The sequence below is a fragment of the Ochotona curzoniae genome, unplaced genomic scaffold (genome assembly GCF_017591425.1).
Source record: "Ochotona curzoniae isolate NIBS_2020 unplaced genomic scaffold, NIBS_Ocur_1.0 contig_1014, whole genome shotgun sequence".
Classification (NCBI taxonomy): Eukaryota; Metazoa; Chordata; class Mammalia; order Lagomorpha; family Ochotonidae; genus Ochotona; species Ochotona curzoniae.
This window is the reverse complement of record NW_024464920.1, coordinates 41,581,654-41,593,692: the sequence shown is the minus strand read 5'-3', so window position 1 is coordinate 41,593,692 and position 12,039 is coordinate 41,581,654. Positions and strand designations below refer to the sequence as shown.

Genomic DNA, 12,039 nt, shown 5'->3' with positions numbered 1-12,039 from the left:
TTTTTATAGCCTTCGAGTCTGCCTCAGGGACCGAGGCTTGAGACCAGCTTAAAAACTCAGAAGGAACAATTTTACAAGTAGCAGCTGAAATCTTGGAGCAGGTGATCTAACATCCGGAGCACTTAACCACTCTGGCAAAGAAGTGCTTTCTCATCCTTTTAAAAATCATGTTGTCAGTGGGAAAGAGGAAGAGGAAACCAACAGAGTTTTGATGCTGCTTACAAGTCCATTTCCTGCCTTCATTCTCAGAGTTCCTCTGAATGCTTTGGCTGCTAGATTTAGAAACTACACTATAAATACAAACAATATACTGACGCAGCATTGGGGTTCACTTTGGAGCTCCTCCTTGGCAACGACTGGCAGGTGCTTTCCGAACTGCCTGATTTGCCTATCCTGTCCTTGGGTCAGACCAGACATCCAAAAGACCAATCTTTCTTTTCCCCAGTGGCCTGGTTGCCCCCATCTGGAGGTCAGTGGCTGGAATCTGCACTTCTGGAAGAGAACATTTCCCACAAAACCTCTTTCAAGTTCTCCCTTCTCTAAGCTCTTTTTGAACTCTCTGCTCCCCTTCACTCTCTTTCTGCCTCCAATCAGCCACACTCCAAGTAGTAGATAAGTGGGTGCAGTAGAAATTGCTGGGTGATATAACAGACTGAATATTTATGTTCTGTCTACATGCGCACATTGAAGTCATAATCTTCCAATGCAATGGATATTAAGGGGTTAGGGTCTCCAGAAAGTGACGACATCAGGAAGGTGTAACCCTCATGGTTGGGATTTGTAAAAGAGACCCCAGAGAGCTCCGGGTCCTCTTTTTTGCTATGTGAGGATGCACAAGAAGTTATGCATCTATAACCTAGATAAGGGGCTTCACAGGAATCTGACCATGCTGGCACCGTGGTCTCAGCCTTGCAGTCTTCACAGCAGAAATAAATTCCTCTTGTCCAGGCGCCAGCAGCTTGGGCTAAAACAGCGTCTTGGGTGAAGTCTGGATAAAATCAAGAGTCCTTGTGACCATCAGGTCCCTACTGTTTTCCTGAACGGTAAATGAGTTACCTGTGAGCATCTCTGAGAGGGCACCCACACCTGATGGTGGTCACCCTACAAACAGCCCATGACTTGCTTTTAGATCACCAACCTGCAAGCCTGTTGTCCTTCCTTTGTTTCAAAAACACTTTCCCCTGCCCATAAATCACCTATTCGTACATCATGAAAAGTCAAAGGGAACCATATTTCTACACTACTTTAGGTTGACAATCTGTGCAGCTGTTTGGGTTGGCACAGTGATTGTCATTTGGTGGTGGGAGAGCAGGTAGGCTGAAGAGTTTAGGGAACAGCTGCCCAGAGTGCATGCAAAGGTGCTTAAGCAAGCATTTGTTTACCCCAAGAGTATGACCATGGCCATGGTTTCCCTTCCTAAGGCCTCAATTCTTAGAGGAGTAACTTGTTCATCTAAGGCACTTCCTGTGATGCTGACACACACACATGCACAAAAACACAACTTCCTGACAGAGGAATGACAACCAGGTTACAATCAGTCATTCTTCCACTATAAATGGTAACTAATTCCTCAGAAGCAGAGAATGATGGTCAATAAGGTAGACATTATGTTAATTTCTAGATTCCCTCCTTCTGAACACCAGACAGGAATCCATTGTTCTACTCTCTTCAACGTTAGCCATGATCAGATGACTTGCTTGGCTGGTAAAATAGGAGTGGAAGTGATATGTACCAGTCCTAGGGAGAAGCTTTTCTGCTAGCAGGGAGGGGACCATGTTTCTTTCCTGCCTCTGTGGTGATCATGTGACCTCACGATCTGGGTGGGGACTATGTGGTTAGGATGAACAGATACAGCCCTGCTGAGATGTGTTGGGTCTATACATGCCATGTCCTGCCTTGGCAACTGATAACAGAATATGGGAAAGGTGTCACTGCTGGTTTGTTAAGCCAGTGAGACTGAGGGTTCCTTGTTGCCACTGTAACACTTTCTGTTATCTGACAGCTACAGTCTAATCTAGAGTTGACAAGGGAAAGAAAAAGCAAGTCCTACCAATTTCGTTAACAACTAAAAACCAAGAGGTGAAGGGAAATAACACTAAAGGACTATTAATTTAGTCTAGACAATACTAGAGCACAGCAATCTTCCCCATGGAATGTGAAGGGACTGGGTGGTGGAAGAGCACCTGCTGGCCTAAACCTTACAGCTTTACCTGGGCTTGGCCTATCAACCAGCCAGAGTGGGGATGTGAGTAATTTGCTGGCATTTCCATAACAAATATCATTGAGTGTGTAGTTTCAGTCTTACAGTTCTGAAGGGAAATAGTCCAAGATTAAGGTGTTAGCAGAGTTCATTTCTTCCTTAGCATTTCTTCTCAGCTTGACCCTGTGCCTTCAGGTGGTCTCTTTCCCAACCAACAGCATCTGGTGCATGTCTATGCCCGAATTCCCATCAGCCACCGGAGCCCACCCTAATGACCTCATTTTGCCCTGATTACCTCTTTAAAGACTCTATATCTTTAGAGCCAGGTTACATGCTCAACTAACCGGGGTTAGTATAACAGCACATTTGGGAAAGAGGAACACAATTCATTCCAGAACAGCAGGTTTCTCCATTGGCAACCCACCTCCAAAGTGAGTGTAGACAAGCCAAGTGAGGGTCTCTGTGAAGCTACTGTGTGCGGCTATTTTTAAATTAACAAAACTACCATTCCTCAACATCAAGAGACTTGAGTGCTCAGAGAGTTTGGATGACCAGCTGGACTATTTCTGACACTGGGGAAGTAGGCAGGAAATTAGGGAGGCTACATTGAGCTGCAATCATTTTTTCATGATTTCTGCATAGTTCTGCATTGTAACCCCAATCCCTTACAACTGGTTTGCCATGATCCACCTGTGTTTCATTAAGCAACCAAGGAAGAACAGATACCATGTTGGCCACGTGGAAGCTAAACACCATGCGGAGACATCATGAAACTCCCAGGAAGCTTCACACACATCAAACCCACTCCTTTTGCTTCTTCAGTTACAGCAATATCCCCTAATCTCGTAAAAGGGACTGACGCATGTGGTAGCACCCTTTTTGCTTTTTGGGGGTTTCCAGACTATGGTTATATGCTTTTGGGTCCTTCTTTGTTCTCATCTCTCTCTCTCTCTTATAGACAGTTATCGAGCCCATGCCTGACAGCTGTCTCTCCATGTGGTGTTGCCCACACTCACACGTAACTATACATTCATTTTTTCTCACATAAATCCTACCCTCATTTCTGTGCTCTATTTATTCCTCTACTTTGAAATTCCTCTACTTTGCAATTATGATACTGTTGCTCTTAATGGTTACATGGGGAGGGACACCCAGAGTAGGGAAAACGTATGCCTGCCCACAGTCCATTCTTAGTCATGCCTACTACTGCTCTACTACCTACTGCAGGGCTTGCCGCATGGAGGCTTTCACTAAGACAGCATCTTACAGATGTGAGACATGTTGTACCTGGTTTGTTTACACCACCTCACTCTGTAATGCACCTGTCTACCTTCCGTCCACTCTACCTCGACATTAGCTCTGCAGGCTGGTAGAATTTGCTTGTACCTCAACTACTCCCTCTCTCGTGCCAAGTTCACTGAGCCTGCCTGAGGGGCTCGTGGTGTTTCAAACTCTAGGTTTACTTTTTGCTTCTGGATTTCTCATACAGCAAATGGGCCTGAGCAAGAAGTATATGCCAGGGCCACTGCTGTGACTCAATAGGCTAATCCTCCACCTTGAAGTGCTGGCACCCCATATGGGTGCCAGTTCACGCCTCAGTTGCTTCACTTCTGATTTAGCTCTCTGCCTATTGCCTGGAAAAGCAACGGAGGATGGCCCACATCCTTAGCACCCTGCACCCACATGAGACACCCAGAGGAAGCTCCTGGCCCCTGGCTACAGAAAGGCTTAGCTGCAGCCATTGTGGTTATTTGAGGAGTGAAATAATGGATGGAAGATCTGTCTCTCCTTCTCTCTGTAAATCTGCCTTTATAATAAAAATAAATATTTTTTAAAAACACCAATGTGGTAAGACAGAGCCTGGCTCAGAACAAAGTATGAAAACCCTTCAGAGGCAGAGCTGGCAGCTGGCTCCCAGGTAACACCAAGCTGCCACCATGACAGCCAGGAGTCCTGCAGTTACACTGGCTTGGTGTGCCAAGTTCCACTGCCTTCAGGATGGAAAATGGACACAAGGGAGCCAGGCCAAACAGCCCCAGCTCTGCCCAAAAGAGCCAAAGGAGCCTTCTGAAAGATTAATGGAGCACTCAGCCTGAGTTTCTTCCTGACAGAGAGGGGCAAGAGCTTTCTGGGGAAAAAAATAGCAGCAGCTTCTGGAAGGGAGAAGATTGAGGCTTAGGCTGGGACCTTGGTGCTTTTCTCAGTCTTTGCTTTATATTCTCCCATAGGCTCTCACCCACTTGCTCCTCCTGCTTTGTCTGCCCATTCCTTTTTTGGGGAGTGGGCATTTGGCCTTCCCGAAATTATTTCTGTCTTCCTGGCCCGCCCCCTCACTGTGATGTATCATTCAAGCTTTTCCCCCACTCAGTTAAGGACATGAGAGACACTGTATATGGCAGCGAGATTGAAATGCAGCCTGGACTCACAGCTCTGCTTTGTGAATGACTAGCAAGGATGTAGAAAATAAGGGTGGTGTTTGTCCACTTGGTGGCGGAGCAGGGCGGGGAGATGGAGGGAAAAATCTCCTCCCTACTAAACATGATGCTAATGGTGATGTCAGTCCTGCATGGGGGGCCCTGCTCTACCACCACACTCCACACCTGATCAGAGCCTGCAGATTTGCCTGATGCAGTGATTGGTCCAACACCACCAAGCAGGGCCAATCAGTGTCCTCTGAGGATCACTCTGGGCTCTAAGCTAGAGGGACCAGGACAATCCATGGCTTCTGGGAAAGTCTGCTCCCCCACATGGGGGAGTCTTCCAGAACTAAGCCTGGCTGGTGGCAGAGCATAGATGGGGACATCTGGACCTAGGAAAAGAAGTCTGAACAACAACTCCACTCCTGGCTTCCCAATGGGGTTTTTGTTTTATTTTCAGATTGTTGGAGGTTTTGTTAATAAATCACAGTTTCATATACTTGGGCCATACAAAATAATCACTATTTTGTCTTACAAAGCAAATGATTCAGTCAAGCTAATTAATATGTATTGACTCAATATTTTCTGTAGTTACAATGCTTGGAGTATACTGTTACTACATCACAAACTTCAGTATAGACTTCAGTATGCCACAAGTGGATTCTGAGAAAAGAAAGAAAAATTCAGACTTAGTCCTCCAGAGGCTAAGTGGCCCTTGAATATCCTCATCCTACTCCTTGCCATCTAGTAGCTGTATTTCTACTGTCTTCTATGAGTGAATTGCGCCTGTGTTAATAAGATGACAACAGGCTGCCTATCATTTCAGTGTTTAAGCCCTGTATTCCTGGTTGCACTTGGTTAGAGAGGCCGTATAGCTACCAAAGACTCTGACTCTGAGATGTTCTTGAACTTTTCAGGTCACATCTTGCCTTCAATGCAACATCAAATGGACTGAGGCCTCAGATTTTGAAAATAACCTACCCTGGATTGCTATCATAAGCTTTCAGGAGAAACCAAAAGCAGCAGAAAGAATTGTGAAAGCCTTTATGAATGTTAATTATAGTCAGAGTCAGGAAATGCAACAGGATGCAGGGACTCCTGTGGACAGGAGTATAGTAGCAGCTAGCATGAGAGTAGACTTCATTGCAATGACCAACTCCCAGATCTCAGTGACTCGCCCACGAACATCTATTTTGCCCACCACAAATCCCATGACTCCCTCCCAAGCAGTACTCAGCGGCCTGCTACGGTCCCCCCTGTGATTCAGGTATCTCCACACATGGCTTCTGGGATCCCTGAGTTGAGAACAGGACCCACAGACTTCTAATGAAGCTTTTCACTACCTTCACCTAGAGAGGATGTTACTTCTGTCTGTTGTCCTTTGGCCAGAAATAGCCACTTGACTTTCCCAACTTGCTAGAAGGTGGGGAGAGCCCTTGTTTCCAGAGCAATCATCCAGTGTCTCTGTCCTGGGTGTGGAACTTAGATCCATTAGTGACATTTAATTCAGTTACTAGGACAGTTCTCTAAATGCATGAGATGCTCATGCTTTTTCTGCAGGTCTATCCTGGAGACTGTGGCAGGAGAGAGAGAAAGGGACAATAGTGACTTGCTCGTTGATGTGGCCTTAATTTCCTGGGGAGACAACTTGTAATTCATACTTGATTCTTAGAGAACAATGCTTTTTAAAAAAATACTACTTAAGTTTTTCATTTATAGTTTATTTGAAAACAACGAGTAAGAGAAAACAAAGATTTCCTGTCTGCTGGTTCTCTCCCCAAAATACCTGCAGTAGCCAGACCTGGATCAGGCCAAACGTAGGAGCTTAGAACTCCATCTGGGTCTCCACTGTTGGTCGCAAGGGCCAAAGTTCTTGGGCCATCACCTGCTGCCTCCCAGGGTGCACATTAGCAGGATTTTGGAATTGGGAGAACTAGGACTCAAAACTTAAGCACTCCACACGGATTTTAGGTGTTCCAAGTAACGTCTTGATTGCTATGGCAAATTTTTCTCCTCCCCTTAATACTTACTTTAAAAAGATATCATAAAATAATAATTAATCAACCTATATACAAATTCCAGTTATTTCACCAACTAATCTGTGACCTTGAGTGTCTAACTTCATTTCTCTGGTTCTCCTTTTGCTCACTGGTGCTTTGGGAACAGGGTTAATTCGTATTCTTCAGTGGAGTTATTGTGATGTCTGAAATACTCAACAGAGTCCTAGTGCTCACGGCAGGTGCCAAAGAAGGAACCTGCATGAGTAAATGAACCGCTTCCTATTTAATCTGATATCAACAGGTAATAACTTGATGCTTAACAGAACAGAGAGTCATTTGATCAATGAGAATGTCATGTTTGATAAGTTCGTTCTTGCATGGACATTTTTTTTTTCAAAGAAAACAATTCTATTCCACTGAGGTGTTATGGAACTCAGAAATCTATGAAAGTGCCATGTGAATGTAAGATTATGGCCAGGACTGGCTTCATAGGTATGCGACCTGTACAGTTACCTGAGGCCCTATCCTTCAACAAATCCCAAGTTGGGTCCAGCATTTGCTATTGCTAACTTGAATTTCTTGATCATTTTCAACCTAGGAGCTTTTTTGTTTCACATTGAGGTCTACAAATTATTTAGCTAGTTCTGATTTTGATTCAAAATGTTGTTCATTTTTATAAAAGAAAGGAGTTTTGGGTGACTTTTCTGGCCCCCTTCAGACCTAAAATTACATGATTCTAAAAATTATTCCAAATGCCATACCAATTTTACCTGTTTACTTTTATAAAATACTTCTACTTCGACTACTCTTCTATTATGATTCAGATTTTTGTTTTAAGTATCTGTTATTTCTCACAAGCTCTCACTCTTCCGTTTCCACTCCTGTGAAACTCTGGGAAAAGATTTTATTTTCCCCATTAGAATCAGTTTACTTAGCTAAAATCCTTAGAGACATTTCAACTTTGTGTTTTTTATGAGGTCACTTTCAAAGCCTGCCCTGCACACTTAATGGTCTGGATTCTAGACTGAAAGCTTGTATGGGCATTGAGTCATGGATTTTGTTTTTGCAAAAAAAATAAATAAAAACTTATTTTTAAGCTAGCTACATTAAAGAGAGAACCTTGGAGACAGCATTCTTTGCTTCTGAACTGCAGAAAATGTAGACAGTTTGGCATTAGTAAACTTACAAAGTTTTGCCTCTTCATTTACTATATGTGTGAGTCAAGCAAAACTGCTGAAATTTCTCTGGACCTTTGTCTTATCTGTAAAATGGGGTGACAGCACTAAACATCATCTAGCTCATAGAGTTTCAAGAGGAAGAAATGAAATTAATATTTTTTTATTGGAAAGTCAGATTTACAGAGAGAAGGAGAATTAGAGAGGAAGATCTTCCATTCACTGGCTCACTCACCAAGTGGCCATTAGGGCCAGAGCTGAGCCAATCAGAAGACAGGAGCCAGGAGCTTCTTCTGGGTCTCCCACACGGGTGCAGGGCCCTAAGCTTTGGGCCATTCTCTACTGCTTTCCTAGACCACATGTAGGGAACTACTCAGGAAGTAGAGTAGCTGGGACATGAGCCAGTGTCCATATGGAATCTCGATGAATGCAAGATGAGGTTTTAGCCACTAGGCTATTGTTTTGAACCTGAAAATAATACTTTTGAAATTGCTTTCAAGGTGTGATACATGTATAAAAGGAATTAAAATGCCATAAACAGGGGACATCATTGTGGTGTAGTAGGTATGGGTGCTTGTTTGTGTCCTAGCAACACCACTTCCATTCCAGCTTGCTAATGTGCTTTGGAAAGCAGTCAAAGATGGCCCAAATACTTGGGCTTTAAGATCCATGTAGGAAACCTGGAAGAGGCTCCTGACTTCAGCCTGGCTCACTACCAGCCACTGTGGTCATTTGGGCAGTGGATCCGTGAATGAAAGATCTCCACCCCCACCCTGGGTACTTCTGCCTTTCAAATAAACAATTTTTTTTTAACAAAAAGTGTGATACATAGCTTTCTTCATTCAACCATGTTAAGCTAAAGAACTACAATGGCCCTATATCCCTGCATTATTTCTCATGATGGTTAGTGAGCTGTACAGATTCTACCGAGTTAGGTAAACAACAGGTTAAGTTGTTGACAAGCATTCATGAACGCATGGCTTTTGAGCAGCTACTACGGCCTGTAGACTTCACTAAGCATATATCAAGAATCCTGATATTGAGTCCCCAAACAATCCAGAATGTCCCCAACTATAGATGGCTGGACTTAACAAGTTTTGGGCTTAACAAGTTTTTGACTTCACAATGGTACAAAAAATTATATGTATTAGGGTAGAACAGACTTCAGAGGTTAGTGTTGTGGTGTAGCAGGTGAAGCTGTTGCTTGTGGCACTGGCATCCCATGTAGATGCTGGTTCAAGTCCCACCTGCTCCACTTATGATTCCGCTTCCTGCTAGTCTGCTGGGAAGGGCAGTGGAGGATGTCCCCAAACCCTAGGCCCCTGTACCCATGTGGGAGATCCAGAGGAAGCCCCAGCATCTGGCTTTGGACTGGCCCAGCTCCAGCTGTTGTAGCCATATGGGAAATGAGCCTGTTGGTGGAAGATATCTCTGTCTCTTCCTCTCTCTGTGGCTCTGCCTTTCAAATTAATGAATACATTGTTTCAAAAGCAAAATTGTACAACAGACTTGATCTTTTCCTGGGCTATGGATATGGGGTAAGATGCTGTCTCCAACACTGGGTGGTGGAAATAGGTGAACATCTCAGTAAACACTGGCAGTGCTCTGCCATGGACTATTACTGAACTGTGATATTCAATAGGTTAGAAAGATTTAATGCATGTTTCACTCTGGATACTTTCAACTCACAGTGGGTTTACCAGAATAGAATCTCAAAAGGGGGCTATTATTGTTTAAATTTGCTTTAAATTTTAGAAGCCAGAAGACGAGAGAGAGAGAGAGAGATCCCATCTATCGATTCACTTCTCAAACACACTCAGTGTCCAGGACTGAGCAAGGATTAAACCCAGGAACCAGGAACCCAATTCATGTCTCCTATGTGGGTGGCAGCAATACAATTACTAGAGCCATTACTGTTGCCTCCCAGGGGTGTGGGATGCCACTGTCTTAACCACTAGACAAAATGCACTTTCTCAGAGCTTTTGATTTTTAACCTCTGTCCCCTAGGTGTAATTTGGTAGGTAAATTCCCAGATAATATTGCCAAGAAACCAGGAAGCCTCTTCCTCCTATCCAGCCTCACTGTATGACTTGAAAACCCCAAGGCCGAAGAGCCTCAGGTAAGAGCACCTGTCTTGCATCTCCAGCCAGTTGCCATGAAAACATAAGACTCTCCTTGGGTGCAAACATCTTGGGCAAAGACAAACATGCTATGGAAGTGGAGGGAGATATGGAGGCCAAGGTATGTTGTGTTGTGGGCAGTCTGTGTAGGGCCACATTCAGATCTGCAAGGGAGCCTGAGCCTGTTCCACATTCTCTGCAGGCTCCGCTGAGCCTACTGCAGGTGCACTGCTCAGAAGCGGGGCCCTGTTGGAGCTCAGGTGGTGTCCTGGTATTCCACAGCAAAGGGTCTCCTTTTACTTGACAGTACAGCTTCCCCACCCCCACCCCCAAAATACCTTGTAATCTGGATCCTAAAGTGCATGTAGTCATGCCAAGCATTTTTTTCTGAGACTGTCAAACTTTTGTAGCTAATTATCAGTTGGGAGTGTAACAAAAGCTGCCTCTCTAGGCTGGATTTGATTAAAATGCCTCTGATATCAACCAGGGGCTGCAACAAGTGTGAGTGCATGCAATGGGGGTTTCCTTCTCCTCCAAAGAAAGCCCCGCCAAGCTTTATAAACCCAGGCTATTAACTGGAATGACAAAGCCTTACCGAAAGTCAGCACTATCGCTTCCGCTCTTAAGAAACAATGAACTATTTCCTGGCTTTTCTGTTAGGAAGACTTTGGAGGTTGTAAAGGGAACACATGCCACGTAGAATAGATTGGCTAAGGATGAAGCAAGGTGAAGTGCTGTAGAGCAGGCTCCCCCGAGTGGAGGGCAGCTCAGGAACTCACATTTACCACTCAGTGATAGCCCACTTCCACAAGTAAGCCACAGCGAATGCTCAGAGCAAGTCAGCAATCTCAACAACTCACTCTGAAGATTTGGCTCCAGACTGCAGTGTTCCTTGAATGGGTAAGGCAGGCGAAAAGGCTGCTAGTGCCCTGGGGATCTGTAGAGCCTTGGCACTTAAAATGCTGTGAGGACGGCATGGGGTCGGAGTGAGAGCCCTGAGGTGACCCCCCCACCCCCTGCCTGCAGATCATGTGTTGGGGAAGAGCATGGGAGGGAGGATGGGAGGGAGAACAGCTGGTGTCCTAGCATGTCCTTATGACTTCTGACTATAATCAGTAGAAAATTCTGGAGGTGTGATCAGACTCTCAGAGCATATCTCCCCAACCCCATCATTCTTGTCCCTTATCTCTCAGCTCCCTGGCCAGCCCTGGTCATGAAGCCATCCCTTCTTCAGCTTTTTAAATGCCTGGCTTCCCCCATCTTCCCCCCATCTTCTTATCTGAACTGCATCTAAACACTTCAGCTTCTTGCCTTCATAGATCTGCTCAAGTCCCCTCTAACCTAAAGATAAGGGATAGCTCCTTTTTTTTCCCCCATCACTGCAAATTTCCAAACAAATGAACCACCTTTGCACTCCCTGCCCTCTGTTGACTTTCTCTGCAATCTGGATTCTTCTACCAAATCTTCCCTGAAATTACCAAAAATCACAATATCTGCCACTAGCCACACCCTAAAAAACCCTTTTCATGATGATTACGATTTGCCTTTCTGGGGCCTATAGCTGTTTTTCTGACGTCCTTTCTTTACTGGCTCACCACAGAGTTCCCTCTTCACTGTTCTCTGATACCAGTGTTTGTTTGCATAAAAGGAAGATAGAGATACAACTGTGGGAAAATGACATTGGACAATCTCTCCCATGAAGTCTACAGTGGACACTCCGAGAAACCCAGAAATCACAAAGCTTACCTCAGCCTCAAATTTGACTGAAGACTTCTGTTCCTTGGTTTGGCTAATGGCTCTTGATGACTTTTGATCCTTGGCACTGGCAACTGCTTCTGGGAGCTCCTTAAGAAGTTAAACATAGAGTTATAATTTGAGCATTTCACTCCTACCCATATTTCCAAGAGAAATAAAAAACATGTTATAAATGTTTAACACAAAAGCCTGCACATAAGGCTTGCTGTAACATTATCACAGACCAAAGGCAATGACAGCACAAATCCTATCTCCTGACAAATAGGCAAAGAAGATACTATATACCCAAACAAGACATCATATACCCATGCAAAGGGAAGTCCCATTTATATGAAATGTACAAAACTGGACTCCTGCCTCCCACATGCACCT

General features: G+C 44.5%; 1 long non-coding RNA gene across 1 annotated transcript; it reads left to right on the top strand.

Annotated features, from left to right (window-relative positions):
* Nucleotides 1-321: 321 nt before the first annotated feature.
* On the top strand, nucleotides 322-11,795 carry LOC121163405. Its single transcript, XR_005884876.1, has 3 exons — nucleotides 322-469; nucleotides 9,800-9,911; nucleotides 11,543-11,795. It is a non-coding gene; the product is annotated as an uncharacterized LOC121163405 (long non-coding RNA).
* Nucleotides 11,796-12,039: the final 244 nt, after the last annotated feature.